We start from the raw sequence: 7,319 nt of genomic DNA, 5'->3' as shown, positions 1-7,319 counted from the left end.
TTAAGTGAACAATGAAGATGGGCCCCCCTCCCCTTCACTGTATTGTGGCGATGGGCCTGGTGAGCGATAGGAACAGGTAGAGCCAGCAGAGTGACTCAGCAGCGGGCACTGGGACGTGACCCAGATCCACCACTGCTATGCATTTCTGATGGAGAAGTGTCAGGCAAAGCAGGTCAGGACCGGCCATCACTCCAAACTGTTACTGACATTCAAAAGGCAACGAAGGAACAGCTTCCCTGGCACCACTTAGCAAGACAGCCAACTCAGCTGATGCTCAGGGGAAAGCAGGGAGGTAGGGAGGCAGGAGGAGAGCTGTACCGTGTGTGTGTGTGTGTGTTTGGGTGTGTGTGTGTCCACTTGCATGTGTGTAAATCTAAAGACGAAACCTCCCAGAAAGATTCCCAATAAGTTTCTTTCCAAAAAACAACAATAAGTTATCCTTCATAATTTTGCTGTGCGGCTACAAGTACAAGCTGCTGACTTTCTCCTGACCCCTGCACTGCTTATTGAATACAGAGGCTTATGGAGAATGATAAGATTACACTAGTTCATGTGCAAAAGAAGTGAGCAAGCAGCATTTCACATTGTATGTATGTACTTTGTATATACTCACACTAATATGAGATTACAGCTAATTAACCCTCTTAACCGTTGAGATCTTACTGTAGAAACCTCTACAAACAGAGTCCTATTATTCCGAGTGGTGAACGCAGCCTGCTGCAGAACATGGAATGTAAAACACTCCTTTGAGATGAGACGTCCTGTGTTTTTCTTCAAAGCGTGCCTGTAAGAGGGGAAGGGGTGAGGAAGGGGAGGATGTAGTGGGAGCGTGAGTGCAGGCAGAGATTGTAGAGAGCCGACGTGCATAGACAACTCAAGTGGTGCTGTTACTTGAGGATTTCTTATGTTAAAAACAACTCGCAAAAGAACAAAAGTGGCTCTTTTGAAGGCCACTGTAAAATAACTACATGTGGTCGCATTGGAAGGGTCAATCTGACACCCTGATCGTATACATTTTAAGGGAATACTTTGACATTTTGATAATACACTTTTTCGCTCTCTTGAGGTGAGAAATAGATGCCACTTGAAAGTCTGCATGGTAATTATGAAGCTGAATCAAATCGTTTTCACATGTTTTGTGTCAGTGGACTTCCATGTCTACATATCACACTCGAGGTATCTTTCTGTGTCTGCTATTGACATTCTGGGATGCCACTACCAATGCCGGGATGTAAACAAAAGCACATGGTAATTTTTAGACATCAAAAGCGGGTGGTAAGATTAAGGCAACATAAGTACAGTATGTGGTTAGATACATACATATTCAGACGGGAAGCAAACACCATCCTCCAGGGTGAAATTCCTGGGTTTGTCGGGCCCATCCGCCACCTCTCCTGCCCGCTCTATAGGCACCCTTGTGCCATATATTATATCATTACTGGAGGCGTTTCAACCTGACACTGTCCGGTGGCATATCATGCAGACGCGACAGGTTTCTTCCAGCCACGTTATCAAATGATGCCACCTGTCCACCTATCATACATCCACGCCAGGTAACACTGAGAAAAGTTCCATCTGATCGTGTTACCAACAGATATCATACCGCCATGGAAGGAAGCCTTTGGCATCTGTATCTTACGCTAAAATCACTGACAAAGCAGTGACTTCAGATTGGGAACAGGCTGATCAAGCAGATGGTTAACTTAGTTTAGCATAAAGATTGGAAACACGGGGAAACAACTAGCATAGCTAAATCTGCCTTGCAGCACTGGTAAAATTGGTAATCATTCCTCATTATATCTAAAAAAATGAATACAGAAAGTATGGTGGGCCACTGTTGAAGCAGGGCGTTGGTCAGTGATGAATGTTTACGTGTTGTGTCAAAGTCTGTTTCCTCATGGATTAATGTTTCCCCTTATCTTAACCTGACCTCAACCTCACCTTTGCCTCCCTGCGAGGCCTAACCATAACCTCATCTAAACTCTAAACTCTCCTCCCAAGCATGGAGGACAGCGCTGTAGCAAACAGTGCTTGTAAGATCCCACCAATCGACCCAGTGGGTATTATCAGCAGTAGCAGTGACGGCCAAACAAAAACGCAGGATTAAAGTTTTAATAAACCAGCATTGTCCTTTGAGGAATAGTTTGACATTTTGGGAAATGTGCTCTGTTGCAAAGAATTAGATGGGAGGATCGATACCACTGTATCAGTTTAAGAACGCCTTGGCTATCATCTTGGACAATAAAGCCATTGGGGGCAAGGGCCAATATTTTGGACTGATTCGGTGCAGTCAGCAGATATCTGGGTCAAGACTTCCTCTTCCACACACTGATCATTTCCACTAATCTGATATGTGCATGAACACAGATAAATTAAAACAACAAAACAAAAAAGCTAAATTCTCACCTCTCATCCAAGAGGCAAAATGTCCTCAAGAAACTCAAACGAGTCCAGTTGCCTTCGATTGACCACTTAAAATTATCATGAACTGGATAACTGAGAATCTTCACAAACATAAAGCCAAACTGATTTCATTCAGACTGCATTTCAATACCACTTGAACAACAAACAGACTATAAATGGAAACCAGAACACTTCTAACACTAAATTCTTGTCCAGTCAGCTACAGATTCTGCATACATATGCAGCTGTTTAATGAGAGGATTAGACACTAAATTTTTTTTGCGGGCCTCTGTTGAGGTAACCCCTTCCTCATACATTCTGCATACATATGTAGAATCGGTTAGAGATTATGTTAAATATCATCTTTGTACGTGAAATATAAAGCTACAGCCAGCAGCCAGTTAGCTTAGCTTAACATAAAGACTGGGAACAAGGGGCTACAGCTAGCCTAGCTTTGTCTGAAAATAATAAAACCCACCAAACCAGAACCTCTATGGCTCACTAATCGACACATTTTATCTTGTTTGTTGCTTTTTTTGCAGTTATGCAATACACGCTGGACTACTTTTTGGCTAGGATCAGTAACTTTTCCAGATAAATATAATACTATTACCTAAACTCTCTTGGCTTTTCCAGAAGTAGCTGAATACAACATCTCATTGAACATCAACTTCTTTGAGAAGACTGATTTTAGACTGTTCTGACATGAGATTTACAAATAAGTTCTTTTTCAACACTGAGATGGAAAGATAAAGAGATGTCAGAGGGATGGAGAGGCTGTGGAAACTGTTGCATCAGCAGCTCAGATTTACTTGTCAGCATGTGTGTGAGTTTGCAACTCTGTATCTGATGTTTTCTTGTGTGATATATTTCTATGTGTTTACAAAGAATCCTCTGGCAGAACAAAACTGAATAAGTGTGTGTGTGTGTGTGTGTGTGTTTGCGTGTGTCTGCATTAGATAATATTCTTACAGCCACAGACATCTTCCCAAAGCGTTCTGCCAGGCCTCAGTCTCGAAACATGGCAGCACAACCCTCCTCTTGAATCTGATTGCACCACACACCCCCTGCCGTCTAATGAGAGGATTAGACACTACATATTTGTTGCGATCCCCTGTTGAGCTTACCCCTTCCTTTCCCTCTCTCTGTCTCCTCCTCCTCCTCCACTCCGTCAGGCCTACTGCTGTGTTTATGGGTCTCTGTGGCTCAATAGAGTATCTGCTTGCCCTGCTGACACAAACATTCACGCACGCGCAAATACAACCTCTAAACGCCTACGAACACCCACACATGTGGGCACATAAACTCATGTATACACACACACAAAGCCAGCCTACACACAGCAGAGAAGATATTTATGCTCAAAATGTTTGGGATTGAAACACGCAGTAAATGGAGGGGCCTCTGTTTCCCCCCTCACAAGCGGATTCTCCTCTGTAGTTTGTGGTGAGTATGATTGTGTGGTGAGCATCAAAGGATCTGAGGATGATCAGCTCCATCCTCTCAGTGTGTCAATAAGAGATATAAAGCTGAATCAGACCTGCCAGTATAATTACAGGCAGGAATCTGAAGAATGTTGTGATCTGAACTGAGCCTGACACCATGTATAGGGCCCCATGCAGCTGATTTACCCACTCCCAAAATGAGTGGGTGTATGTGGGGGGATTTTGACCTTGGTGTTAGTGGGTGCTATTTGTTATGAATGACACCTCTTCCACAGTTTTCCCAGCAACGTGCATCAGGTAACACATCTGGTAAATCACTAACTTTGACTGATACTGAGGGAAAACTTCACCCCAAAATAACAAAATACATGTTTTACCTCTCACTTGTAGTGCTTTTTATCAGTCTAGATTGTTTGTATGTGAGCTGCCGAGTGTTGGAGATATTGGGCGTACACGTCTGCCCTCTCTTGAGTTTAATGGAACTAGGTAGCGCTTGGCTTGTGGTACTCAAGGCGCAAAATATGTATACATGTATATATATATACATTTAAAAAGCATATCCTAAGCATAATCCTCATAGAACAGTTTATATGATACAATACGAATTGGCGCCCCAGAAATGATGTTATGTCCTCATTGTAAATTTACATAATTGACTTCAAGTTATGAAAGTTAGATTTAGGAAAATAAACATGGTAGGGATTTAACCTTGAAATGACTCAAAGTTTACATGGTTCTGAACATACGTCTCTGTGGAAAAGTCTGTGGTTTTGTGAACCATCCACCACCCCTACCTCGGACCTCTGCCTTGTTTACACTCATCAGCATATTGGTCATGTGATCGCAGCCTTCCAAAATATGTGGGTTATGGAAGAATTACAGGCTCATGATTATATGAAATGTACATGCAAATTGATGCACACTTCCTTCTGCACAGTGACAAGGTTGGTGGGTGTAGTTTGTTAAAAAGAAAATAGTTCTGACATGAAACTGCTCACAACAAAGTCTGTAGATTACCTTGAATAACCAGGTCATAATTTCTGGAAAGAAACATTGCTGTTGACTTTTCCAAATGCATTTTTTGGTGCTTTTAACATCACAAGCAGAGTGCAATCTAGTTCAATTATATTGGAGAGAGGGCAGACATCTCTACGGCCAATATCTCCAACTCTCGCCAAACCACAACAAGATTGATAAATAGCACTGCAGAAAAAGGTGAGAGGAAAAATATGTATTTTTGATTTGGGGGTTAACTGTTCCTTTAAACTGATTATGGAGGCATTTAGTAGTGGAGCTGCATCACTCTACAATACTTTTACAAGCCATTTTCTCACTGCACTCTCTGAGCCAATGAGCTCCAGTTTGAGCTTCTGAGGTTTACCATATACAGCCTGCAGTGTGCTCAGCTCTCCTTCATCCAGAGCAGAAAGAGGCCGTGTCACTTATCTGAGGAATTCACCCTGAACATCTCCTCTTCATAAACACTCCCCTGTGGAGCTCATCCCTCTCACACACAGTCTCTTTCTTTCACACACACACCCCTCTGGATCTATATAGCTTGTGAATAGCAGAAAGCAAAATCTATACTAGTGTGTGTCTAACCAAAACAATATTCATCATGCAAATCCTGCATGACCACAGACACCACCTGGAACTTCCATAAACTGCCCACATTGCTGACATTGTCTTCATGTTTTCAGTTTCGTGGCTGCACCAAACAGGTGGTCCTCATTAATGCTTGTCTTGAAAAATGAGTCGAGACAAGGAAAGCAAGGAAGCAAAGCGTCCCTCACGACAGTGTTTGTGTTGATGGAGTTTTTTGTACAAATCCTGAGAAAAAAATTCCTAAGAGATCAGTTCAATTTGCGTGTCGCGCCACCGTGAAACATCTCTCTTTGTAGGAACTGACAATGTATTGTCGACGTGCGGAAATTATTTGTCTCCACCTCAAACGAGCAGATCACTATCTGACAAAAGCATTAAACACAGAGGAAGGTTGTGTTTTACTCCAGAATGGAATTCCAACCTCCTCGTTTCCGACTGATCTCAGCGATGAGGAGAATGTCAGAGTACGGCGACGGAGATAAGAATGGCACCTGGGGAATGTACTGTAGAGCACATTTATAAAGGAAATAATATGCTAGAAATGAGCAAACATGCTTTCATATCCAATGAACAGCCAATAAAGAGAGAAGGATATGAGCCTCAGCTGAATGTGTGAAGAAGAATGTAAACACTAGTGTATTGTTTAACTGGGACCAGGAAGTTACGTAGACTGCAGATCAATCATTGAAATATTCCGCATACTGTAAATCAGAGCGGCTGTCTGTGTCCTGTGAGTATGTGCACTATGCCCCATTTTGTCCGTACACTGATGTGTGTGTGCCTGCTGCAAGTGTGCATTTAGGGGTGTAACGTGACACCCCGGTCTCAAAGGGGGGGGACTAAATCTCTGACCCCATCTGGAGATGCCGACTTCCAGACTCTCTATAAAGGCTCAGCTGCTAATGGAACATGAATCTGGATGAATGGATGGATGTGTACAGACAATACGCCAATTACCCCCCTGCATCCACCAACGTCGCCCCAAATACAAGACAGTCAGAGAAGATAGCAAACCAAAATATATCACTGGGGCAATGTAAAGCCTAATGCGGCTGAGATTTGATCTAATTAGATTAGATGTAACAGGTGAAACTAATAACATTAAAGATGGCTCTTAATGTCCCAGTAAGCCAAGACAGTGAGCCAAAATGTACCAGGATCTTGAAACTGGAGCAACTAAATGAAATTCAGCCATTATTTATTTTATTGTTTATAAAATATGTCCCTATCTAACTGTATCTTCTTTTAAATCACTTTTGAAAACGTATTTTTATCGAAAGGCATTCATTTAATTTCTCTTTAAAGGATTATTTTATTAATATATTGTACCTTACTCCTGAAATTGCACTTGAATCTTGCTCTGCTCTGTTTTGTTTATAAATCCAACCATTGTTTTTACATTTTTCTTTTGTGTTGTATTTTTTGCTATTTAACATTTTTTGTGTGTTGTTCCATATTTTGCATTTGTGTTGTGTGTATTTTGTGGTTTTAAGTGTAAAGCACTTTGTAACGTTGGTTTTGATAAGTGCTACATAAATTAACTTTATTATTATTATTATTTTGGATGAGTCTGGTGAAAACAACTTATACAACCACAATGTTTACAAACTAGAATGGCTGAAGAAATGTTGATAGAAGCCTCAAAAACATTGTTTTCTGGCTCATTCAAAATATCAGTGCACTCTATCAAAATCATGCAGTCACACTATCATTAGGTCACATGGCTGGCGCAAAGATATGTTGTACAGTAGTCCATTTTACATTGACAAATCACCTCTGCAGAGTCACATACAACCACAGGGGGCGCCCCACAGAGTGATGCAACATTCATAGGAGTGGCCAGATGGGGCCACTAAAAATGTTGGG

This window comes from Plectropomus leopardus, chromosome 1 (assembly GCF_008729295.1).
Source record: "Plectropomus leopardus isolate mb chromosome 1, YSFRI_Pleo_2.0, whole genome shotgun sequence".
In the NCBI taxonomy this organism is placed as follows: Eukaryota; Metazoa; Chordata; class Actinopteri; order Perciformes; family Serranidae; genus Plectropomus; species Plectropomus leopardus.
Note: the sequence above shows the minus strand (reverse complement) of the source record.